The sequence below is a fragment of the Mobula hypostoma genome, chromosome 8 (assembly GCF_963921235.1).
Source record: "Mobula hypostoma chromosome 8, sMobHyp1.1, whole genome shotgun sequence".
Taxonomy (NCBI): Eukaryota; Metazoa; Chordata; class Chondrichthyes; order Myliobatiformes; family Myliobatidae; genus Mobula; species Mobula hypostoma.
The window spans coordinates 76,525,215-76,552,678 of record NC_086104.1 but is presented as its reverse complement, the minus strand read 5'-3'; the positions used below and the strand labels follow the sequence as shown (position 1 = coordinate 76,552,678).

At 42.4% G+C, this 27,464-nt stretch overlaps 1 long non-coding RNA gene across 1 annotated transcript in view; it reads left to right on the top strand.

The window, feature by feature from the left end:
- The window catches only part of LOC134350145 (uncharacterized), a 51,868-nt gene that overhangs the window by 6,356 nt on the left and 18,048 nt on the right, over window positions 1-27,464 (top strand). Inside the window, exon 2 of the long non-coding RNA XR_010018832.1 lies at window positions 112-223. This is a non-coding gene — a long non-coding RNA (uncharacterized LOC134350145). The remainder of the gene's footprint in view (window positions 1-111; window positions 224-27,464) is intronic.

Here is a 27,464-nt window from a genome sequence, read left to right as displayed (position 1 = left end):
TGGACTAACAATCATTTCTTTCTCTTTTACACTCGTACTGAAGAATGACAATAAATAATCTTGAATCTTAAACATGTGACCCACCTTTTATTTTCATTTCTTTTTTCTCAGGATTTGAGCTTTGATGGTAAGGGGAGCTTTAACAGCCATCCCTTCGAAGTGAATCGGTTTTAGGCCATTTCAAAGACAGTAAAATCGGTGGGTCAAGTCCACACCAGTCCAGGTAAGAACATCAGTTGTGTTTTTACAAGTAATTTTGTGGTAATATTTACCACTGAATCTTATTTATTCCTTTAGTTTAAATTCCAAATTATTAATGAGATTTAAATACCATCGTTGATTTCAACTCAGTTCGCCCAGGCCTCTGGTTTACTAATCCAGTAATATAACTGCTGCCCTTTCACCTAAAAATAATTATAACTTTTCTGAATTCTGATGGCAAATTTCACAGTATGTAAACCTTGACAGCTAGGCTGAAGGACGCATAGACTTTATATTGCTAGTTATGCGTTATCCTTTTCATGAACTGAGTTCAAAAAGTTAAGAAATATTTTTGTCAGGCGCATTCACCATATTAGAGGGCCTCTTTAAGGTGGGTGGAAACATGTTTTCCTGTCATTTTAAGGGCTTCCTGTGCTTTGCTTCTATTGCAACTCAGTACCATGTGGTACTCTGGTGTGAGACAAAAGGTCAATGAATAATCAGCATTATCACTGTTCATTTTTCTGTTGGCCAAGTCTTGGAAATGCTCTGTAATTTACTCTGGTGAGGTTTAATTTTAAATACACTCCTGAATTACAAGCAGAGAGGAATTAGTGCCTGGGAAACACATTTTTGAATAAACATTTCTACAAGAACATATGAACTGAAGAAATGCAGGCAGAAGTAGGCTGCTTGACCTTTGTCATTGTTCTGCTATTCACTGAGTTGGTGACTGATCCCAGTGATATTTCCATGCACTAATCCCACATTGTTTGATTTTCCTTATGTATAAAATGCAGTGGGTCTCTGCCCATAAGACATAGAATCAGAATTAGCCATTCATGTCATTGAGTCTGGTCCACCATACCATCTGGCTGATTTACTATCCTTCTCAATCCCATTCTCCTGCCTTCTCCCACCCCATGACTTTTAAACTTCCATTTTTAATATACCCAATGACTTAGCCTCAACAGCCATCTGGTCAATGACTTCTGTAGATTCACCACCTTTTAGCTAAAGAAATTCCTCCCAATCTCTGTTCCAAGGGGGCATCCTAGTATTCTGAGGCTGTGCCCTTTGGTCCTATACTTACTATGATAAGAGTGTTTAATATGAGATTACCCCCACCTCCCCATTCTTCTAAACTACTGTGAGTAACAGGCCCAGGACCATCAAACACTCCTCATATGTTAACCTTTTAATTCCCAAAATCATTTTTGTGAACCTCCTCTGGACTTTCCCCAATCCTTTCTTAGATTGAGTTCTTCTTCATGCCTTTTGGCACAGTAGATGGCAACCATGCCATTTCCTTAGCCTTTGTATGTTTTTTACAAGGCTGAGTTGCTAGCTCGACACTCTACACAGCACAGATGGAAAGCATACGAGGAGCCAGCCGGTTTCCAATCTGGGACCATTCATCTCGATGTCTGGTGCAGATGCCACTACACCACCAGCTAGCTTCCTTTCTTAGATAAGGGGCCCAAAACTGCTAACAATTCTCCAAGTGTGATCCGATCAGTGCCTTACAAAGACTCAACATTACATCATTGTAGTCCTCTCAAAGTGAATGTTAACATTGCAATTGCATTCCTTACCAGTAAGTCAATCTGCACAAGGGAATCCTCTGTAGGGATTCCTCCACAAAGAATCCTCTGATTTCTGATTTTGTTCCCTGTTTAGAAAATAGTCCATACCCCTTATTCCATCTACCAAAGTGTATGACCATACACTTTCCTACACTGTATTCCATCTGCCACTCCCTGTAGACTCCCTGCTTCCTCAGCGCTACCTGCTCCTCCACCTATCATTACATCATCCGAAAACCTGGGGTCACAATCAATTCTAACATCAAAATCATTGACATGTAACATGTAAAGAAGCATTCGCAGCACCTACTCCTGTGTAACAACACTAGTCACCATCAGCCAATCAGAAAAGGGCTCCCTTTATTCCCACTCATTGCGTCCTGTCAGTCAGCCAATCTTCTATCCATGCTGGTATCTTTCCAATAATACCACAGGCTCTTATCTTTTTAGCAGCCTTCCCACTGACCTCTTTCGTTTATCCTGCATGTTATTTCATGAATTCCAATAGATTTTAAGGCAAGATTTCCCCTTTAGAGCACCGTTGTGACTCTGGCCTATTTTATCATGTATCTCCAAGTACCCAGAAACCTCATTCTTAATAATGGACTCCAACAACTTCCAACCACTAAAGACTAAATGGCCTATAATTTCCTGTCTTTTGCCTCCCTTTCTTCTTAATTAGAGGAGTGACATTTGCAATTTCCCAGTCCTCCAGGACCATTCTAGAATCTAGTGATTCTTGAAAGTTCATTTCTAATGTCTCTACAGTCTCTTCAGCTACCTCATTCAGAACCCTGGGGTAAAGTCCATCTGGTCCAGGTGACTTATCTACCTTCAGATCAGTCAGCTTCCCAAGCACCTACTCCTTAGTAATAGCAACTACACTCACTTCTGCCCCTGACACTCTCGAATTTCTGGCATACTGGTAGTGTCATCCACAGCGAAGACTGACACAAAATACTTATTATGTTCATCTATTTTTTTTGTCTCCTATTACTACTTCTCTAACCTTATTTTCCACCTGTCGAAAAGCCACTCTCACCTCTCTTTTACTCTTTATATATCTGAAAAAACATTTTATTTTATATGATTGGCTTGCTTACCTTCATATTTCATCTTTTCTTTCCTTACTGCTTTTTTCATTTGCCTTCTGTTGTTTTTAAGAGCTTCCACTAGTTTTTCTTATATTATATGACTTCACTTTTGCTTTAATACCATCTTTGACTTCGCTTGTCTTCCCTTTGGAATATGATGAAACTATAATGCAACTTCTGAATTACTCCCAGAAACTCCAGCCACTGTTAGTGTTCTCTTCCAATCAACTTTGGCCTGCTCCTCTCTCATGCCTCTGTAGTTCCCTTTATTCCCTGTAATTCTGATACATCTGTTTTTAGCTTCTCTCTCTCAAACTGCAGGGTGAATTCTATCATATTGTGATTACTACCTTCCTGAGGGTTCTTTTACCTTAAACTCCCTAATTAAATCTGTTTCATTATACAACACCCAATCCAGAATTGTCTTTTCCCTAGTGGGCCCAACCAAAAGCTGCTCTAAAAAAGCCATCTTGTAGGCATTCTAAAAATTTCTTCTCTTGGGATCCAGCACCAACTTAATATTCCCCAATCCGCCTGCATCTTAAAATCCCCCATACCTATCATTACATTGGGCTCTTTACATGCCTTTTATATCTCCCATTGTAATCTGTATTCCACATCCTGCCCATTGTTCAGTGGCTTGTATCTAACTCCCATCAGGGTGTTTTTACCCTTGCAGATGCTTAAATCTACCCACAAGGATTCTACATCTTCTGATCCTATGTGACCACTTTCTGAAGATTTGATTTCATTTTTTACTAATAGAGACACACCACCCTTTCAGCCTACCTGCTGGTCCTTTTGAAGCAATGTGCATCCTTGGATGTTAAGCTCTCAACCATGATCTTCTTTCAGCCATCACTCATTAATGCCCCCAAAGGCATGCATGCTAATTGCTTACTGTACTACAAAATCATCCACCTTGTTACATAATACTGCGTGCATTCAAATATAACACCTTCGGTCCTGTATTCATCACCATTTTCAATTTTGCCCCAATGTTACAGGAATATAAATTCTTAATCCTTTCTAAACTTCTTGTTCTTTTACTTATCCTGGAGGCTTTCCAAACCTCTTCTGCGCTGTCCTTCCCTTTTACTTTAGCCTTACATTTCCAAACTGTGGAACTGTTGAACCTTGTTTAGTTTAAAGAGACACTTCAACCCATCCCATTGACTGCAACTTTGCCCTTTGAATTACCTATCCTTCCCCACAATCTCACCACACACTGCATCTATTTGCATGACAGCTGCCCCATCCGGTTCCCTTCCCCTGCCAAGTTAGTTTAAAAAAGTTAAAGTCTGTCCCGAGCCTTGTGGCCCATCAGGCTGGTGCTTATGTCGGTTTCTGTGGCGTGAAGCGACTGAGAGTACAAGACTTCCCCCTCCCCCCCCCCGATAGTACGCCAGTCTATCGCAAGGTTAACCCCCAGCATTTGCCGGTGCCCATTTTCAGCTGGGGGGACTGGAGCAGTGTGTGGTTAAGTGTCTTGCTCAAGGACACAACACGCTGCCTTGGCCGAGACTCAAACCCACGACCTTCAGATCGTGAGCCCAACGCCCTAACCACTTGGCCACGCGCCACACCGTTAGTTTAAACCACCACCCCCCAAGAACTCTAGCAAACGTGCCTGCAAGGATATTGGTTTCCCTCAGGTTCATGTGTAACACGTGCTTTTGTACAGGTCGTACCTTCCCGAGAAGAAATCCCATGATCCAGAAACCTGAAACCCTGCCCTGTGCACCAGTTTCTCAGCCACGCATTCACTCGCCAAATCATCCTGTTCTTACCCTTACTGGCGCATGGCACAGGCAACACTCCAGAGATTCCTACCCCTGAGGTCCTGCTTTTTAACTTTCTACCCAGCTCCCCATATTCTCTCTTCAGGAACTCACCCCTTTTCTTACCTATGTTGTTGATACCAATATGTACCATGTCTTCTGGCTGCTCAGCCTACCCATTTAGAACACTGTGGACCAGATCCGAGACATCCCTGACACTAGCACCTGGGAAGCAACATACCATTCAGGTCTCTCTTTCACATCAACAGAATCTCCCTTCTAGTTCTCTAACTATTGAATCCCCTATCACCATTGCAGCCCTCTTCTCCACACACACACCCCCCCTTCTGAGCCACAGAGCCAGACTCAGTGCCAGAGACTCAGTTGCTGTGGCTTTCCCCTGATAGGTCATTCTCCCCCAACATATCCAAAACAGTATACTTATTGCAGGGAACAGCCACAGGGATATACAATGCTGGCTGCCCCTTTTCCCTTTCCCTGTCCTGCATATGCCTCCTGTAACTTGGGGGTGACTACCTCCCTGTAGCTCCCATCTATCACACCCTTGAATGTAGCCCGTGACTGCACACCCACAATCCTCTTTGGTAAAGAGTTCCAAAGACTTTGTGTGTTCCTTGTATTTTGAGCAGCACATCATTTCACGGAGAGCATTGATGTGGAGCTTCATTTACTGCAGTAGGGCCTGGTCTAGCTAATGATCTGCAGATATGAGCTCAAATCCCACCGTGACTCTAGCAGTTTAAGTTCAGCACAGTAATTAAATCGACAATCAAACACCAGCACTGGTAATGGTAATGATGGAACTGCTGAAAAATTCAGAATGTTTTTTTAAGGAGGTAATCTGCTTTCTTTGTTCATCCTGGCAAATTGCGATGTGGGAGACACCGAACTGTCCTTGGAAGTGGTTGTTTTCAGTTCATCTCAAAGGCAATGGGTGGGATAACAAGAATGCTTACACAAATACCTCATAATGACATGAATTAACTATGACTCAACCATCCTCCCAGAAATTTCAGTGTCAGTGGTCTGATATTTGGTAGGAATATATGGAGGAAAGCCCAGTGATGCTGGCTAACTAAAAGCTGGTATCACCCTTAACACTAGGGCATTTTAACATGCCAGTGGTTTAGCAATCTGCTAAATTGGCAGATGGATGGGAGCAAGCAGGAATTGCATACTGCTATTTCCAGCTTATGAAAAGTCATCTATTTTTTAGCTCTCTTCTCAATCCTGGCATTCTGGCCACTGCGTCTCATTCCATCATAAAGGCATCCATTAGTCTTGCGAGACCATGGATCTGTTGATCTGCACCTGGAAAGTTTTCACTCTCCAAGGCGCAGGCCTGAGCAAGGTTGTATGGAAGACCAGCAGTTGCTGCAAGTCTCCCTTCTCCACGACACCAATGTTGTCCACGGGAAGGACATTAGGACCCATACAGCTTGGCACCGGTGTCGTCGCAGACACTGCTCAAGGACACAACACATTCCCTCGACTGGGGCTTGAACTCACGACCTTCAGGTCGCTAGTCCAATGCCTTAACCACTTGGCCACGTGCCCATTCCATCATACCATGATTTTAATTAGACCCCTGCACCCTCTCGGTTGGCTTATTCCTGCAGGTCGGGCAGCATGGTGTTTCTGCTCCACAATCCTTCATTTAAAATGAAGTCCTGATTTCCAGTGAGTGCCTCTTAGCAAAAGTGTCACAAGTCAATGTCTAACAAGTAGAATAACAACCTTGATAATTGTGCTTGTCTGATTAGTTGAATTTTTATACGGCTTTATATTGAAACCCAGGAGAGATTGATTAGTGGCAATGTAGTAGCTGCAATATTTTCTGACATGACAAACACCACTGAATGTTTGAGGCAGAGGTTCCCGTTGTGCTTAACACTGATGCAGACAGGGCTTGTTGCAAGCCCTAATGTTTTCTTTAAATCCCAGGTGGCAGGTATTGGAACATCTTGCTTTGACAGTGACACTCCCAGCAGAACTGTTTTTTTGTGTGATGTTTGCTCTGTAGCATTGCTACTTAAAGGGATGACAACTTTTGCAAACTGCTGCTCAAAAACATTCAAGACACACATTTTGACTTCAAGGCCCCGCCTAATCATTTCGGCCACATTAACAGCATTTACAAGTCCTCTTGACATTTGGGTATGGGAGCTGTTGTCCTTCTTCATCCAGTTCCTCCAGGACCTTCACATCTCTCAATGGTTGTCAGAACACACTGATCCTCCCTATGCCCCTGTCAAACAAACACCATTTCCTTGTTGGAACAACCCTTCTGAGGTCGGTAGTTCATTTTGTTTGACAAATAGCTGACAAGTATTAAATATTGGAGTTTTAAAGTTCCTTCCCACACCTTGATAGCACATGGGGCCATTTCTTTACTTTTGTCTGTTTCATGAGGCTGAGTTGCTATTTCAATGCTTAACCCAGCACAGGTTGAAAGCTTGCAAGGAGCCAGTCAGATTCGAACCTGGGACCAAAGTCTGGGTGTGGATACCACTACACCTCCAGCACAGTCATTGCACTTGTAGCAGTGCTCAAAAAAAGTGCTCAAGTGCTCTTTGTCACTTAAGGCAATGCAAATGTGATATGTTGATCTATGAATGCCAGCATATGTATGTCACAATGGAAGCAGTACCTCCATAAGTGACACATATTAAACATGCTGCAATATTTCTGTCAGCTGCGTCCAATATCTAAGCCGACATACATTGAGAACTGCGTAGGCCTACGTACATTGAGAACTGCGTAGGCCTACGTACATTGAGAACTGCGTAGGCCTACGTACATTGTGAACTGCGTAGGCCTACGTACATTGTGAACTGCGTAGGCCTACGTACATTGAGAACTGCGTAGGCCTACGTACATTGTGAACTGCGTAGGCCTACGTACATTGTGAACTGCGTAGGCCTAAATATATTGCTGACTCTCTGGGCAGAGCAAAAAAAACAACACAACAGACTTATAACATCGTAAATCAACGAGTTGTTTGGTATGTCTCCCCTCTTGCTGTGAAACGGGGACTCCCCTTTTTCCCTTATTAGGGAGAGAGAGAGCTTGTGGTATGTCGAATTACTGGGTGAACGAGTAGTTTTTGGTTTACCGCAAGCCTGTGTCTTTATTGATGCTTTTGCTGCATGCTTGAGTGCTCAGTGGAGGGTGTTGATTTTTTTTTGCTGGTGGGGGGCTGGAAGGGTCTTTGCCTTGCTGCTGTTTGTGTGTGGGAGGGGGAACTGGGGGGGCTTTAGGGTTCTAAGGTTTTAACTGTCATTCATTCTGTGGGGCACTCCTGTTTTCATGGATGTTTGCGAAGAAAAAGAATTTCAGGATGTATAATTTGTACATTTCTCTGATATTAAATGTCAGAGAAATACTGAAACCTATTGAAACATTGAGAACTACAATGGCCTACATACATTGAGAACTACAGTGAAATAATGTAATTTTTTTTGGATTCTCATTGAAACCTATGGAAAAGATGTCAGGAGATCCATTGACACATAGATCGCACAGCTGCTGCCTTGCAGCTCCAGCAAGCCAAGTTCAAACCTGACCCATCAATGCTGTCTATGTGGAGTTTGCATGTTCTCTCTGTAAATGTGAGAGTTTCTACATGCTTCAATCGCCTCCTACATCCCAAAGAAATGCATGTGGGTAGTTGATAGCCGGCTGTAAATTGCCCCTAAATGCGGGTGAGTGGTGGAACCTGGTTAATGGGAATGAGGGGATAATTAAATGAGTTAGTGCAAGTGGGTGCTTGATGGCCAGTGCAGAATCTGTGAGCTGGAGGCCTGTTTCCACTCTGCATGACCCTGTTGCTCTCTGACTACAACATCGTGCCAGTCGTGCATGCAGCCTGGTACAGCCGTTCCGATCAGTATTCTTACTTTCTTCTTCACCCAATTTCCCTTGGGATTAATAAAGTATATCTATCTATCTATCTATCTATCTATCATTACTAGTTAGTGACTGCTTCTTTCCTCTCACCGATTCTGTGTGACCCAGTGAGTCCTTCCTGCAGATTGATTGTTGCACTAACATTCTGCAGCAACAAACAATCTGGAGAATCTTGGTGCAGTGGGGAGGGAGGGTTAGAAAGGAATTGCTGACATTTTAGGTCAAAACTCTCATCAACCCTAACCCCACCCTTCATCCCCACCATGGGCTACCACTTTATGTGTATGTTCTGCACCTCATTCCTACACTGACACAGTCACTGTCCCACTGTGTTTTCATAAGCCCTGCTGCTACCTAGAAGAGTTCCTCTGGTCAAGTATGACTTTGTCACTTTGTCATTTCCTATCAGTCACCTTATACAGATATTCCTACGCGCGTCACTTTAGGTATATACAGTCTGTGTATATAAGCTAATCTTATGTATATATACGGCCACACTCAGTCACTTATACATTGTGTTTTATAGGATTGCATTTATATTTATTGTGTTCTTTATGCTTTTTCTTTAAATCTGCATTGGATCTGGAGTGATAATCATTTTGTTCTCTATGCTTGTGAACTGAAGAATAACAATAAACAATCTTGAATCCTGAATCAGTTGCTCCAGATTCCAGCATCTGCAATCTCTTGTGTCTCCAGTTTGTCTTCTGTGATGAGCTCAAAACACTTTACCCAAGTGCAATGGTAACAATTTTGCAAATAGCAATTAGTACTCAATCAGCCGTTAATTTTATTTCTGAAATTGATAGAGTTTGTTAATCAAGTGAGTTGAAGAATTCTGTTGCATGAGGGTTGATGACAGATCAGTCACAATCTCATTGAATGGTGGAACAGGCTCGACAAGCTAAATCGCCTACTGTTGTTTCAATGTTCCATCCAGATGGCAATTTACAGCAAACAAGCTTAAATTACCAGAGCCAGGCAGATAATCAGAGTACTTTTACATTTACCTCATGAATAAACTTAATAATGCGGTTTAAACCTATTGTCTGATGTTCTTTGTAAGTGATAACCAATACCCTGGTGGGTTTAAGGTAATCCAGTTGCCGGGGTTTGATGAATAATGTATTTCAGTTACGTTCCTCCTGTTGATGGTGTCATTCCAACTTTTGATTTCATTACTGCCTTGTAATTTAAGTCTTTTGTAAATTTTCATTATGTCATTTAGAAGACAAAGGTATCGCAGTAATTACACAATGTTGCTGTAAGAACGTAGCTAAACTCCATAGTTGTGTGTGTATGTGTGTGTGTGTGTGTGTGTGTGTGTGCGCGCGCGAGACCTGTTTTGTAATACACACCATGGCACATGCATTGGGTACCATCGTAGTCCAGTGGTTAACACAATGGTATTACAGCTCAGAGCATTTCGGAGTTCAATTCTGGTGACGTTCCGTAAGGAGTCTCTGTATGTCCTCCCGGTACATTGCATGGATTTTCTCTGGGTCCTCTGGTTTCTTCCCACCATCCAATGACGTACCGGCTAGTTCAATTGGTCATTGTAAATTGTCCCGTGATCAGGTTAGGATTAATCGGGTTTGTCGGGGGTTACTGACACGGTGTGGCTTGAAGGGCCAGGAGGGCTGACTCTGCACTCTCTCACTAAATAAGTGAATAATATCTCAGCAAAGCTCCCACATCCGTGACCTCTGACGTGGAGAAGGGCTAAGACAACTGGAGTGTGGGAAATTCTTTGCAACCTCGACAGTGACAGAGACACGCACTGCTTTGCAGATGGGGCAAGAGATGGCTGATTTGTGAGGGTGTGTACTCCTTCTTCTGCTTGTGTAATGATTCAGTATGCATCCAGTGAATAGCCTTAAACTTCTCAATGCTATCCCAAATCCTCCATCTTCACGTTGAGCAGTTGTGGCCCAGAGATTCCAAGGAGACCCTAGGAGACCAGGAGATCCAGCAGGCAGTGCGGCACAGCAGCAGCGGCCTTTCGGATCTGGTGCTACTTTAATTTAGTTTTTTAATTTAATTTTAAGGCACAATTAGGGTTTAGGGCAATGGATAACAGAGTGACCATCTACCATGGCCAGATACTGTTACAATACAGAGATCACCCAAAAACAAACCTCATGAAGATCTTAAAAATACAAACAACAGGAATTCTGCAGATGCTGGAAATTCAAGCAACACACACAAAAGTTGCTGGTGAATGCAGCAGGCCAGGCCAGCATCTCCAGGAAGAGGTGCTGCCTGGCCTGCTGCGTTCACCAGCAACTTTTGTGTGTGTTGCTCATGAAGATCTGCTGGTTAAATTGCACGACCTCGGCTTGCTGACAGAATCAGGCCTGCAGTCCTCAGAGTCACCTGATGCCAGTGGCCGGAGGTGGGGACGTCGTAAGCGGTGTGCGAGGAAGTGGAAGCAAGGCAGGAGTCCGTGCCAGGAAAAAAAACAAACCCTAGCCAGCCGGCTCTCCCGTCCATTCTGCTCTCTAATGGACATTAAATTGGACTACATTCGACTCCAGTGAAATACTTGGCGGGAGTACAGAAACGGACGGAATCCCGGACGCCACCATTCAGCTGTTTATTTATATAACAGATTTTCCCCCAAGCCATCGGACTACCAACCTACTGCCCTCTGCTGTGCCTGTTGTCTTGTTTATTATTTATTATAATGCCTGCCCTGTTCTGTGTAATATATGCAGTCCTGGGTAGGTCTGTAGTCTAGTGTAGTTTTTGTGTTGTTTTACGTAGTTCAGTGTAGTTTTTGTATTGTTTCATGTAGCACCATGGTCCTGAAAAACGTTGTCTCATTTTTACTGTGTACTGTACCAGCAGTTATGGTCAAAATGACAATAAAAAGTGACTTGACTTGACTTAAGGAAACATTACAGACAGTCGTATATATGTCCACCTTCTACAAGAGTTTGGAACAGAGTGTCTGTTTTGGGAATCTGATGTTTGGCATGGGAATGACATGGCCTGCACAGCATGGCTAACTGCAATGTCTAGGGCCCTCTATTCTGGGGACACTGGCCTGGTAGAGGACTCAAATATTTGTTTGCTTGGCCTAAGTTTTGGTTTATTGTACCAAGTACCACTGAAAATCTCGTCTTGCATACTGTTCATATAAATCAAATCATTCCACAGTGTTTTGAGCTAGAATAAGGTAAAGCAATAACAATAAAGTATAAATGCTACTGAAAAAGTGTTGTCCAGGTAAACAATAAAGTGCAAGATCATAATGAGGTAGATTGTGAGGCCAAGAGTCCATCTTGTCATACAAGAGGTCTGTTTCTGATAACAATGGGATAGAAGCTGTCCTTAATCCTGGTGGTACATATGAACTCCTTTTTGCCAGACATCTCTAGAAATACGGCTGGTTGTCCCTCGCTAATAAGCCAATGGACCCAGCGGTCAGAAAACCACCTTTATTGAATTCCATACGTCTAGGGTCAATATGACTTGGGTCCCATCAGACCTTCGATCTGAGATGTTTCAACCACCCACACCCTAATCTTAGCGAATACTGTGTAAATGCTGCCCACTTGTAATTACCCGCCTGCAAGAAATAACAGATTGTATGCTGCATACAATTATAAGGAAAGTATATTTATAAATTTCAGCTTGATCGAACAATTAGTGGGAAAATAAAAAGAAAAAAAATTAAAAGGGCCTATTACAGTTAACCCAGTCCAAATGTGCACTTAAGTTGGAGCTCATCTTTAAGTTGTCTTTAACTCAGGGGCTGGACCCACAGTCTGCATGGAAGCACACACCATGTTTCGGATGTCGCTCAACATCCATTTCAAATAAATTGGTCTTTCCTCCTTGAAGCCATTCATCTGCACAAAACACCTTATGCAGCAGGGACGGTATTCTCAGCCATCTTCCTTCCTGTCTTCTCCCAGCTCCCGCAAAAAAGACCTCGACCCCACACCAGTGTCCTTCACTAAAAAACTCTCCACTCAGCGTCCTCTGGAACCTCCTCCCAATTCCACCATCCTGACTGGATGATACTACATTCCTAAGCTTGAACATTACAACCCCCTATTTTTAGCTCATACCCAAACATGCTAAAAGCAGAACAGGCTGCTCTTACAGAACTGCTAAAATGAAAGACCTACAGCATAGCAGTAAAAATCTTAACACATGCTTTCAGACTTTTGTATCTTCTGCCCAATGGAAGAGGGAAGAAGAAAGGGTGAAATCTTTGATTACGCTGGCTGCTTTACAGAGGCAGCAAAATATATATACAGAGTCCATAGTAGGGTGGCTGGTTCCCAGTATGTGCTGAGCTGTGTCCACATCTCTCTGTAATTTCTTGGAGTCACGTGCAGAACGGTTGCCATACCAAGCATTATGTAGCTGATAGGATGCTTTCTATGGACTATCAATAAAAGTGGGTTGTTGGAGATGTGCTAGATTTCTTTAACCTCCTGAGGAAGCAGAGGCATTGGTGAGCTTTCTTGATTAGAACCATAAAACCATTGAACACTACAACACAGAAAACAGGCCGTTCGGCCCTTCTAGTCTGTGCCAAAACTTTATTCCATTAGTCCCATTGACCTGCTCCCATCAATGTGGACCAGGGCAGGATGTTGTTGATGTCCACTTTGAGGTACTGCCCCTCCAACCCCTTTCTGAAGTCAGTGACCAGCTCTTTTGTTTTCTTGACATTGAGGAAACTGTTGTTGTCATGACACCATGTCACTAAGCTGTCAGTCTCCTTTCTGTACTCCAAGCTCATCATTATTTGCGACATAGCCCACTATGGTGGCATCATCCGCAAACCTGAAGGTGGAGTTGGGGCAGAATCAGGCCCTGCAATGATGAGTGTACAGGGAACAGGTTAGGGGACTGAGGATGCAACCTAGTTGTGCACCCTTGTTTCTGGTGGGCCTTCCAGAGGACTTAGAGGATTTTGCATAGACCATGCTGGTGGGATCTTTCCAGTGCTGTGAGACGTTTGTTGCGGATGGTCGAGGTCTCAGAAACACACGGGAAAAATAAGGAACACCACTGCCATGGATTCCGCAAGTTTTGTACCATGTCTGAAGTCCTAGTCTTCAAGCACCCTTGTCATTAGTCGACCAGAGTCTGTGCAGCACATTGAAATCAGAGGTAGATTCCATCATCAATGCCTGGCTTTGCTGAGTTGTGGTTCCTGAGATATAGAGAGTGATCCATGTTTTCCAGGTCCCGCTGTGAACCTTTGTTGTTTGAGGGCAGTGTAATGCAGCAGGGGGCAGGTTCGCAGACGGCCTTGCCCTTGTGCAAGGCCACCCTCTCGCAGGCTTTGACTTGAGCTGGCCATGCTGTGGAGCTCGGCCTCGCAGCACGAGCAAGTGCATTGCCCTCTGAAACCTGCAGCTTGATGGCTGAGATTCAGCAACCGGAGTATACACCCCACAGACTGAACAGATTCCCATCAATTCTGAGGATGAGCTCTACTCCTTAGGGATGTTGGAGGTGCAGTGTTATGGTGTGTATGAATGGAGAGACAATGAGGCAGCCTTGCTTGATATTATTGGCTTTGAGACTGATTCTGTTGTAGACTCACTGGATGGCATCATGGCTTGCATGCTGTCATGTAAAGCACAGGAATAAACACACCGGATGCTTGATAAATCACATACTCCTTGTTATTTATTATTGCTGGGCAAATTTCCAGAGCTCATTTCTTAATAGCACCCGCAGGAGAGCCCAGACCAGACGGACGACAACGGTTCATCACCTGAAGGTGGACTCATCATATCAAATCTAACAGGGGATGACTGAAATATGATGACCTTGCCACAACATCCCCATCCGACTGATGAATGAAACAAAAGCCTCGGGTTTCCTATAATCACTGAGCTTGCAGTATCCTTGACAACTTGAACTGAATTGGCAAATTGCAAAAACCTTTTCGACACAGTTGTGTAAAGAAGCTCATTTTAACAACACCGACATCTGATGTCGGTTGTTAGGAATGCTGATTCAGAATGAAGGTGATTGAAATTCTCAAATAGCTTGAGGTGATCATTCTTATTCTCTGAGAGCTGAGACATAGGGGGGAAAAGGCACACATTCCCATAGAACACTCCTCAACCTTGGGAGTGCTTTACATTTGAAGTACAGTACTCTTGTAATGTAGGAAATGCAGTAAAGCCCCTATTAACAGTGATATTGATGCAGACCTAGTATATTGTCTATAGTAACGGTTCCAGTAGCAATAGCTGCCATGGTAGTGTAGCGGCTAGCGTGATGCTATTACAGGTCGGGGTGTCAGAGTTCAGAGTTCAATTTTGGCGTCCTCCGTAAGCAGTCTCTGTACTGCGGAATGTGTGGGTTTTCCTGGGGTGCTCTGGTTTCTTCCCACAGTCCAAAGACATATTGTGTAGGCTAATTGGTCATTGTAAATTGTCCGGTGTTTAGGTCAGGGTTATGTGGCTGTTGTCGGAGGTTTCTGAGGCAGCATGTCTCAAAGGGCCAGAAGGGCCTACTCCACACTGAATCTCTAAATAAAGTAAATAAAAGTTCCCTATTTAAAAGGACTAATGTCTATCCAAGAGAGGAGCCTGGGACTTGATTTGAAGTCAACATCTTTGGCATATAGTACTCCCTCAAGAGGGCAGCACAGTAACGTAGAGGTCAGCATGCCAGTGATTCGTGCGCAGTTCCTCCCTGACCTGCCCAACATCTCTAACGTCCTGTATTTAAGGTAATTGTCGCAACCAAGAAGCAACTACTTGGAACGCCATTCACTTAAGTAAATGCTGTAATAATTTGTCCATCTTAAGGTAATTATATTAAAGTAATGGGACATATTAATGTCGAGTTTGTACGTTCTCCCGATAACCATGTGGATTTCCTCTGGATGCTGCGGTTTCCTCCCACATTCCAAAGATGTACGAGTTAGGGTTAGTAAGTTTTGGGCACGCTACACTAGCGCCAGAGGCATGGTGACACCTGTGAGCTGCCCCCAGAACGTCCTTGGACTGCGTTAGTCATTGACTCAAATGACACATTTCACTGTATGTTTCAACGTACATGTGACAAATAAAACTAATCCCTGTAAAATCTCTCTTACTGGAGTCTCAGCACAGAATATACTTGCTTTGAGGGCTCTGGGGTGAGATTTAAACCTTCCGTTTCGAAGGAAGGAGAGCTGCCCATTGAGCCACATTACTATTAGGATAATAGAATATATCTGCTAAATACAGGTACTCTCATGCTATTAATAATAAATTATGATATGAGAGTATTTGTATTTTGGAGATACATTTTTAACACAGCAACAGCACATTAATATGGCCCATTACTGGGACATTAACTTAATTAGCACAGCACATCAGGTAAAATGGCCCAATTATCACTGCATCTACTTAAGGAGTATAGCCTCCCAAGTAGTTGCTTCTCGATTCCAGTAACTAATTAAATAAAAATGAAACATGGGTAAGTCAGGCAGCATCTGTGGAGACAGAAACAGAATATTTCAGACTTTGAATTTTCTTTGGGGGTTTGACTTCTTGTCAAGATGGCACCGGTGAACAACGATTCCTCAGGCGATATCTTCCAGATAGTCAATCATTTCAGCTTTTCTATGTCTTCTGATTATTCTTTTTATCTTAGTTTTGTTTTTAAAACTATTGGAGCCTGTGACTTACAGTCTGTAGTTCGTTTGAGTGAGGTCGCACTCTGCTGTCCCCAAGAAAAACTCCAGGAGAGAAATGCGAACACGAACTACCACGAGGAGAACCTCAGAGATGAGGGTCCATGATCAACTACATTTCTCGCTGATTAAAGCATCAAGGTAAATGCAGAGGACAGCAAGTGGTTCTCGGAGAGGCCACTGGTTCGTGTCACTTTCCTCAGTGGGGCCTTTGCTGCCGGAAGGGCCCACGGTTTGAGCTGCTGCCGTCGATGGGGATGTTGCCGCTGGTTTGGACCACTGCCACTGGTTCAGGCTGCTGAGCCCCAATGCTCTTGGAGATGTTATAGAAATTCTGAGATTTATGGATTGGACTGAAGTTCAAACTAACTGTTGTTCATACCGGCCTTTTTCAGTTCTAATTTTTTTTAAAGTTCTCACCTATTCTTTCTTGTTGCTGATTGGCGGGCTGGAGGTTCGGGTGATCTTTTTTTAGATTATGAGGACGCTCAGTCCTCGTTTATTGTCATTTAGAAATACATGCATTAAAAAATGATACAACGTTCCTCCAGAAAGATATCACAGAAACACAGGACAAACCAAGACTAAAACTGACAAAACTACATAATTATAACATATAGTTACAATAGTGTAAAGCAATACCATAATTTGATAAAGAGCAGACCATGGGCACGGTAAAAAAAAGTCTCAAGTCCCGATAGACTCGTATGGCTAGATTTGGGAACAGCTTCTTTCCAACTATGATAAAACTGCTGAACGGATCCTGACCCGGATCTGGGCCGTACCCTCCAAATATCCGGACCTGCATCTCGGTTTTTTTGCACTACCTTACTTTCCATGTTTCTATTTTCTATTTATGATTTATAATTTAAATTTTTAATAGTTACTATCAATTTGTAATCCAGGGAGCGGGAAGCACAGAATCAAATATCGCTCTGATGAGTGTATGTTCTAGTATCAATTGTTTGGCGACAATAAAGTATAAAGTATAAAGCCTCATCATCTCACGCAGATGGTAGAAGGGAGAAACTCTCCCTACCATGATATAGTTACTATCAATTTGTAATCCAGGGAGCGGGAAGCACAGAATCAAATATCGCTCTGATGATTGTATGTTCTAGTATTAATTGTTTGGCGACAATAAAGTATAAAGTATAAAGCCTCATCATCTCACGCAGATGGTAGAAGGAAGAAACTCTCCCTACCATGAACCCCGACCGCAGCAGACTCTGAGTCTGTCCGAAAACTTTGAGCCTCCGACCAGCCCTCCGACACCGAGCACCATCGCTGCCGAGCACTTCGACCCCGCCCCAGCTGCCGAGCAACAAGCAAAGCCGAGGACTCGGGGCCTTCTCCTCCAGAGATTCTGGATCACACAGTAGCAGCGGTAGTGAAACAGGCATTTCAGAAGTTTCACCAGATGTTTTTCCGTGCTCTCACATCTGTCTCCATCAAATCAGGATTGTGCACGGCACCCCACTTGACAGATAACAGATATCATTCACCGGAGTGGCCACTGCGTGCTGCGTCACGCCGCCATCTTCTCCTCCTCTGATCTGCTTGTTTTTGTGCAAGGGAGGGGGTGGGGTGTTTGGGGTTTGCGAGTTTTTGTTTTTTTCTTTTCCTTCAGGAGGTAGTAATGTCTTTCTTTCAACCACTTGTATGGTTTTCTGTAATCTGTGGCCATCTGGAGAAGACAGATTTCAGAGTTGTATTCTGCATACATATTTCGCTAATAAAGTGAATTTTTCCGGGTCTGTGACAGGGCAGAGATCAAGAGAACCTGTCTGACACAAGTGGCGATGGTAAAGGCTTCATAATCTCGAATGGTGAGAGGAGATACAAATGAAAGGAGGTGAATAAGATCAGATGGTAGAAAAGGTACTGCTGAAACAAACATGGTTTGATTTGAGTATTGCATTAATATTTTTGACCTAGTCAACAGATCAGAGTTTTTCCAACTGACTCAGGAGTTGCACATATTAAAATTTCTGAGGTTCCATTGAAACTGGTTATCATGCTTTAAGATAATTGAATTTATCATTAATGTTGAAAGGCTACATTCATAGATTGTTATGAATTCGGCATTGCTACATTGCATTTAGCTGCTGAAGTTTGACTCATGTGCTTCTCAAAGTACATCTCCTTATAAGGCAGTGTTCAAGTGAATAATTTCAAGTTCCTGGGTGTCAAGCTCTCTGAGCAGCTAACCTGGTCCCAACATATCGATACAGCTCTAAAGAAGGCAAAACAATGGCCATATTTCATTAGCAGTTTGATGAGATTTGGTTTGTCACCTAAACACTCAAAAATTAACATAGATGTATTGTACCCTGACAGACTGCATCACTGTCTGATATGGGGGCAGGGGGAGGTGGGGGGGTTATACTACTGCACAGAACCAAAAGAAGCTACAGAAAGTTGTAGAATTATTGAATTGAATTGACTTTATTACTTTCATCCTTCATATGCATGAGTTATGGCTCTGTCTAAATGTGCAATGTGCAATTTATAGTAATTTATAATAAATAGTATGTACAACAGGATAGTCAATATAACATAGAAATACAAACACAAAATAATCTGTAGATGCTGTTGTCAAAGGAACACTCACAATGCGCATAGAAATACAGTTGTGTCAGCATGAGTTAAGCAGTCTGATGGGCTGGTGGAAGAAGTTGTCCTGGAGCCTGTTGGTCCTGGCTTTTATGCTGCGGTACCATTTCCCGGATGGTAGCAGCTGGAACAGTTAGTTTGTGGTTGGGATAACTCGGGTCCCCAATGATCCTTCATGCCCTTTTTACACACCTGTCTTTGTAAATGTCCTGAATAGTAGGAATTTTACATCTACAACTGCGCTGGGCTGTCCACACCACTCTCTTCAGAGTCCTGTGATTGAGGGAAGTACAGTTCCCATACCAGGCAGTAATGCAGCCAATCAGGATGCTTTCAACTATGCCCTTATAGAAAGTTCTTAGGATTTGGGGGTCCATACCAAACTTCCTCAACCATCTGAGGTGAAAGAGGTGCTGTTGTGCCTTTTTCACCACACAGCCAGTATGTACAGACCACGTGAGATCCTCAGTGATGTTTATACCGAGGAAGTTAAAGCTGTTCACACTCTCAACTCCAGATCCATTGATGTCAACAGGGGTTAACCTGTCTCCATTCCTCCTGTAATCCACAACCAGCTCCTTTGTTTTTGCAACATTGAGGGAAAAGGTGTTTCTTGACACCACTGTGTCAGGGTGATGACTTCTTCTCTGTAGGCTGCCTCATTATTATTGGAGACTAGGCCAATCAGTGTAGTGTCGTCAGCAAATTTAATTAGCAGATTAGAGCTGTGGGTGGCGACATAGTCATGGGTATACAGGGAGTAAAGGACGGAGCTTAGTAAACAGCCCTGAGGGGCACCAGTGTTGAGGATCAGAGGGACAGAGGTGAGGGAACCCACTCTTACTACATGTCAGCAATCTGACAGGAAGTCCAGGATCCAGCTACGTAAAGCAGGTTGAAGGCTGAGGTCTCTGAGCTTCTTGTCGAACCTGGAGGGAATTATGGTGTTGAATGCTGAAATGTAATCCAAGAACAGCATTCTCACATAAGCATCCCTCTTCTCCAGATGTGTAAGGATGGTATGTAGAGCTGTGGCTATTGCACCATCTGTCTTATCGGGTGCATCAGTAGGCGAATTGTAGGGGGTCTAGTGTGGGTGGTAGCATGCTGCAGATGTAGTCCTCGACCAGCCTCTCAAACATTTGCTTACTATTGAAGTGAGTGCCACAGGACACCGGTCGTTCAGACAGCTGCATCTTGGGTACTTGCCTCCATCGTACCCAAGAAATCTTCAAGGAGCTGTGCCTCAAAGAGCCGATGTCCATTATTAAGGACCGACATCACCCAGGACATTCCCTCTTCTCATTGTTACCAACAGGAAGGAGGTACAGAAGCCTGAAAGCACACTCTCAATGATTCTGGAACAGCTTCTTTCCCTCTGCCATCCGATTCCTAAACGAACATGGAACCCATGAACTCCACATCACTTTTTTAAAAATACATATTATTTCTGGTTTTGCACTACTTTTAATCTATATATATATTTACTGTCATTTAATTTGTTTTTCTTTCTGTGTTATCACATATTGCATTGAACTGCTGCAGCAGCTGCTGAGATAACAAACTTCACTACACATGCCGGTGACAATAAATCTGATTCTTATTCTATTTGTGACGTACAATTATTGGGGGAGTTAGATCTAGTTAAAACCTATCAGTCTACGGTGCCTTGGAAAAAGTATCCAACCCACAACCCTTTGTTCACATAAATGACTATAACAACCAGGGAATTTGATCAGTTTAACTGAGAAATTTTGTTTGTGAATCACATGCTTTTTTCACAGTAGAGCCCAAAAACAAACAAGGAAAATTATAAAAGAATGAAAAGCTAAGAAGTCAGATACTGAAGTGTCAGCAGTTCAGAAGTGCCCAGCATTTAGCTGAATCACCTCTTGCAGCTATTATAGCCAGTGGTCTTTTTAGATAAGTCTCCATTAGCTTTGCACAACATGATGGAGCAACATTTGCCCATTCCTCCTTGCAAAATTGCTCAAGCTGTGCCAGGTTAGTAGGGGAGTGGAGGTGGACAGTATTCTTGAGGTCTTGCCAGAGATGTGCCATCGGCTGAAGGTCAGGACTGCCTGGGCCACTCAGGGACATCAATTTTCTTCATTTGAAGCCACTCCACAGTTACTCTGGCGGTGTGCTTTGGGTCGCTGTGCTGATGAAAGACAAACTTCCCCTCTCCAGTTTAAGCTTTCTGGCAGAGGCTAGCAAGTTTTTACCCGGAACCTCTCTGTATTTAGCAGCATTCATATTCCCATCAATCCTGACAAGATGTACAGGCCCTGCTGCTGAAAAGCATCCCCATTGCATGATTATACCTCCATCATACCTTAGAGTAGAGGTGGGAATACCTGGCTGATGCACTTTATTAGATTTATACCATACATACTATTTAGTGTTGAGGCCAGGAAGTTTCACTTTAGTCTCATGCGACCACAAGACTTTCTTCCACATCTTTTCATTACCTTCTAAGTGACACTTTACAAAGTCTCTATGGGCAAGGATATGCTTTTTTTAAGCCAGGGCTTCTTCCTTGCCACTCCTCCATTAATACTCATTTTGTTCAAGGCCTTAAAGATTACGGAGACCTGAAGTTCATCTGCAGTTGCAGTGACTGACTTCCGCAGCTCACTCAGAGTTATTTTTGGCCTCAGAGAACAAGTGCCATTCTCCAGCGACTAAGTTTGGAGGGACAGCCTGACCTAGACACTGTGTTTGTGGGGTCATATTTTTTATCCACTTTTTCATGATAGACTGCACTGAGCTCCGAGGAATGTTCAGTGCCTTTGGGATGGTCTTGTACCCTCCCCAGATTTGTACTTCTCTATTATAATTTCCCTGACTTGTCTTGAATGCTCTTTTTGTCTTGATTTTGGTTTGATCTGTTGAAAATCTACCATACCATTGGACCTTACAGAAAGAAGGGGTATTTATTCTTATGATTTCCTTCAGAACAGGTGATGCTCCAATTTTCTACATCAACAAACTGGGTGAGTTGGTAAGGTGATGCAAAACATTCCACCTGCTGAAAGGTAGTGTAGTAATTACAAAGGGTATGAATACATTTTCAGACTCACATTTGTAGTTTTTAATTTTTAGTTAATTGATAACAGGTTTTGGAATATTTCTTTTGATTTGATATGATGCACAATGTTTTGTAGATTAGCTCAAAACAATCCTACTTCAATATATTTTACATTTAGAAGATGAGATAGTAAAATGTGAAAGTAGTTGTGGGGGCTGAATACTTTTTCAAAGCACTGTATTTCTCTTTCCACTTTTGTTATATTTCTCTCTCCTTCCTCCTCTGGGCATCACATCTATCCTTCCAGTTACCAAGTTGCAAAAACTTCATGCTCAACATTTTGAAACTTTGAACACCTCAACACCTTTGAAACTACTGATTCTCTTCACGCACAGTTTCATTGCTCTAGAGGTAAATAGGACACTGTTTTATTTGCACTTTGACATATTAGAGGGAGAAGAAAGCCCTTAACTCTAAGTGGAGTCATTGCGACGCCATCATGACAGAGTTCTTTTTTGCAGGCTTTCTTATTTTTATGAGGCTGAGTTGCTAGCTCGACACTCAGCCCAGCACGGATGGAAAGCGTGCAAGGGAGCCAGCTGGATTCGAACTCGGGAGCCTTCGCTCCGAAGACCGGCACTGACGCCACTACACCACCAGCTAGCTGACTTTGACATATTACCTGATGCTTAACTTGTGGTGCTGATTTCCTTCCTCATCAGGGTAATGCACAAAGTCTTATTGTACAGTTTATTTCCACTGTCTCTCAACCAGTAAGTTGCTAGTGTAGTCCCTTTACATAGCAGATTTGGCCTCAAGTACGTAGCATTTCGCTTTAGACAAGACACATTTTTTTTAAAAAAAGGAGGGGTCTATAACTAACAGAATTAGTGACTCCTGCAAGGTACCAAGTAAAAACAAGACAACATCATGAGCCAAATGCAGTGAGAGAAAAAGAGCGGCTTTATAAAATGATGTCCATTAATATCCTTGCCACTTGGTACTGCAGTTTCTAGGTGTGATTGTTAGGTAGATTACCAAACACCTCCATTTTGGCTAAGAATAGAGGGATCAGCATATATATTCGGAGTGTGCCTGATGGACCTGTAAGCATCTCATACAGGCTCTTTTTTTAATTCCTAGATGAGATGAGGGAATCACAAGGAAGCTTAGCATGCAGCATGCATCCTTTTAAAAGATTGCGGAGAGGCACCTCAGTTCTTGTTGTGAAGGCATTCCCACTGTTGTGGTAGATTTCAGGATTTGGGTACAGGATGATTGAAGGCATGGCCATATATTTCCAAACCAGGATGAGTGATTAACCTGGAAGGAAAATACCAGCTGGTGTTCACATGAATCTTCTCATTAAAGCAAGGGATGTTTCTCAACTTGCATCCTACACTTCCTTAGATCCAAGTTAAAACTTGTCAATTTTTTTTTCTCTCCAACTTTTCTCTCTCCTCTCCCCCTGGGGCTTCACACCTATCACTCTAATTATCAGATTGCTAAAAGTTCAGGGCAAGTATCTCGGGTAATAATGAGTTTGAGTACAGACAGGAAATTAAGATCCTGGTGGCATGGTGCGAAGACAATAATCTATCCCTCAATGTCAGCAAGATGAAGGAATTGGTTGTTGACTTCAGTAGGAGTAGCGGACCACACGACCCCATTTACATCGGTGGTGCGCAAGTGGAACAGGTCAAAAGCTTTAAGTCCCTCGGGGTCAATATCACAAATGACCTGACTTAGTCCAACCAAGCAGAGTCCATTGCCAAGAAGGCCCACCAGCGCCTTTACTTCCTGAGAAAACTAAAGAAATTTAGCCTGTCCCCTAAAACCCTCACTAATTTTTATACGAACGTTTGTAGATGCACCATAGAAAGCAGTCTTCTAGGGTGCATCACAACATGGTATGGAAGTTGTCCTGTCCAAGACCAAAAGAAGCTGCAGAAGATCATGAACACGGCGCAACACATCGCACAAACCAATCTTCCATCCGTGAACTCACTTTATACCGCACGCTGTCGGAACAGTGCTGCCAGGATAATCAAGGACACGACCCACCCAGCCAACACAGTTTTCATCCCTCTTCCCTCCGGGAGAAGGCTCAGGAGCTTGAAGACACATACGGCCAGATTTGGGAACCGCTTCTTTCCAACTGTGATAAGACTGCTGAACGGATCCTGACCCAGATCTGAGCCGTACCCTCCAAATATCCGGACCAGCCTCTCGGTTTTTTTGCACTACCTTACTTCCCATTTTTCTATTTTCTATTTATGATTTATAATTTAAATGTTTAATATTTACTATCGATTTGTAATCCAGGGAGCGGGAAGCGCAGAATCAAATATCGCTGTGATGATTGTACGTTCTAGTATCAATTGTTAAAGTAAAGTTCAAGGTACATCAACCCAAACTACTTTTGAAACTATTGATTCTCTTTGAGCACAGCTCTGTTCCTCTGGTGGTAAATAGCACTCTGTGTTATTTGACTGCTGTTTGACCATTGACATTGATTTACTTTCTCGTCTGGTCAGTACCTAGAGACTTATTGTGCAAATTATTTGTCCTTCAAAATGGTAGCTTTGTATCATAATAAATTTTATTCATAATAAAAATTATTTTCATATGGTCCCCAGCATATAATAATCGAGGGGCTTCCTGTCCCAGATTAGGCTCCTTCCTATCCAGTAACAGAAGAACCCTATTCTGTGGTTTTCACCCACTGAGCCCATGTGGTAGCTGCACCAAGCTTCAGTGCATCTCTTAGCATGTACAGTACTCCTGCAGCCTGGAATATGACACAGACATCTTGAAATGGTAGTTGCTGTGGCTTTTAGAAGATATAATCAAAAAAAAAAGCACAACTTTGGAAAATAGCTACAGTGCACTTTGCAGATTGGATACCCTGCAGTCACAATGCACCACTGGTGGCTAGATTGCATTCTCACAGTGGTGGAAGAGGTTTCAATCAGGTGGGCTGCATTGTCCTGGATAGTACAGTTTGATTACCTCTTATCCAAAATGCTTGGGACCAGAAGTGTTTCAGATTTTGGATTCTTTTGGATTTTGGAATATATAATGAGGTAGTTTGGGATCGCCATAATTTCCAACTCTGAATTCGTGCATTGCTAGTAAGCAGTCTTTGTTTTACAGTTGTTCGTCACACATATATACTTAACAGTAAAATTATTACATACCATTAATGTAATGACAATATAATGTGTGCAGGGTAACAAAAGCAGCACAGTAGCATTGGGAAAATACCTGAATCAGCTGGTTAACAACAAGAAATAATGGCAGGCTTTCAGACTCCACCTACAATGTCATGTTTTGATTAAAAGGTTACAGTACACTGTAATTGTATTTTTTTAGGTTTTATGTATGGTTAAAAAACAATCAGCATTGTAGTTTTGATCTGGTGTTAGATTTTCATCAGTGATGCTGGCAACTCAATGTATGCTGCTTCGTGATTAGCAGATGCTTGATCACCACAAATATTTTAAAAAAATTGATGCCATGCCTCTTCTTAGATTTCTGCAGCCTGCCTATTGAATATTCACAATAACTTTCAAATTTCAGTTAAGAATGATAGATCTTTCCTTGTTTCAGGATCAGCATACCATCAAGCTGCACGTGTTCACTCTGATGCTGAATCCACTCTTACAATACATGTTGAGATCTTCATTTTTTACTTTATGCAGTGCTTTTCTATTTTTCATTAACTTCTGTTCATTAAAAATGTGACACTACTCAGAACTGTCTGTGGTGCGCAGAGACCTCAGCATCGCCTGGGAATCTTCCCAGCACCTTGTGGAATTTTCCATTTGTGGTCAGGGCTCAAAAACAATTTGGATTTCGGAGGTTTTAGGATTTTGGATTTTCAACCTGCACTAAGCATCTTGATTGTTGTTGCAATCATCCAGGCAAATGGACAATATTCCATATAGTTTTGAATGGTGCCTTGTAGATTATCCAAAAGATTTGATTGAGTTAGTTGGAAAGTCATTCACTGCAGAATACCTAGCCTCATCTTCAACATTGCTCAGTTTGATTTTTAAATACCATTGCTTGGGCTTTCTTTCATACAGGGATATAAGCACTTTGCTAGTCGATAGGTCAAAACTTCAATTTTTTTCCATATTGCCATGATCAGTCATTCTGCTTAATCCAACTTTCTGCTTAATTCAACATTTTTTAAGAACAAAAATAATCAAAATTTTACTTCTTTTAAGATTTGTCTCATTAATAAAGTCAAGCAGGACTTTTGTAGTTTGCAAAAGGTCTTTTTTGAGGTGAATCTCTTTTCTAAAATAAAACTTGCTCTTCACAAATTCACTTCTTAATGCTAGCACGTATAATGAAGTTCACTGTGCACAAAATACGTATCTGTTCAAAGTCAGTTTGATATTTCAGGGAATTGCACTGTGTTTTTGAAGTGCTAAAACTTGCACAAATCACAGACCCATCTACTTGCTGCTGTGTGAGAGCACACCTTTTTGAGAAAATCATTCTTCTGCAGACTTTCTATAAAATGTGAAATAACAGATGGCTGAGGGCAAAATACTGAGTTGCAAAAATGTCCTGTTGGGTTTGTGTTTTCCATACATCTGTGCATCAAACACAGCTAAGCCCAATGCACAGGAGTGTCATGTACCAGACCACACTGTCCGTTCTCTAATGCACCAGTGAAAAGAAATTACTATTTTAATACCTGGAAAGTAGACATATCTGATCTGGAAAGATGTGTTTGGTAAATATGGCAATAAATGATTAAAATATCAGTTATCATAGTCACAAAATGACATAGGGACCAATTTCAATACAATCCTTTCCCTTCCCAAATTAGATATACTGAGTCAAATTGGAAGTTTTCTGGATGTTGTTTCATGTTTAATTTCACATTTAAAAACTCAAAAGCATTTTTAAATGTGTTACATATTCAAGACCACTTTCATTTGTCTTTCTACAGAGACTTTAATCATTTGTTTATCTAATCTGAGGTTCTATATTTTATGGCGTAGGTACACCATGCACAGCAGTAGTGAGCAAGCCTGGGGAATTCTGAGCAACTCAGAAAAATTACAATCGGCATAGAAATGTTGTGAGAATTTTTGGCTGATGTGTCCCTAGGTCCTCATGGACTTCATCTTAAAGTCTTAAAAGAAGTGGCAAACCCCATCTTCTTACCTCCTTAATAGATATAAAGATCCTCTTGTCCTCGCCTACCACCCCATAAGTCTCCATATCCAACACACAATTCTCCGCAATTTCCAACATCTTCAATGGGATCCTATCACCAAATCCATCTTTACTTCCTCCCCTCCCTCACCCCCACTCTCCGCTTTCCACAGGGATTGCGCCCTCCATGATTCCCTTATGTATTCATCCCTCCTCACTAATCTCCCTTCTGGCACATAGCTAGACATCCCACCTCTCCCGGAAGTTCCGGGAGTCTCCCGCATATCGATAGTGGCTCCCTGACGCCCAGAAATTGTATACAATATCCCGGAAATAGATTTTTTTGAGAGGGAGAGGGAGAGCGAGAGCGAGCAT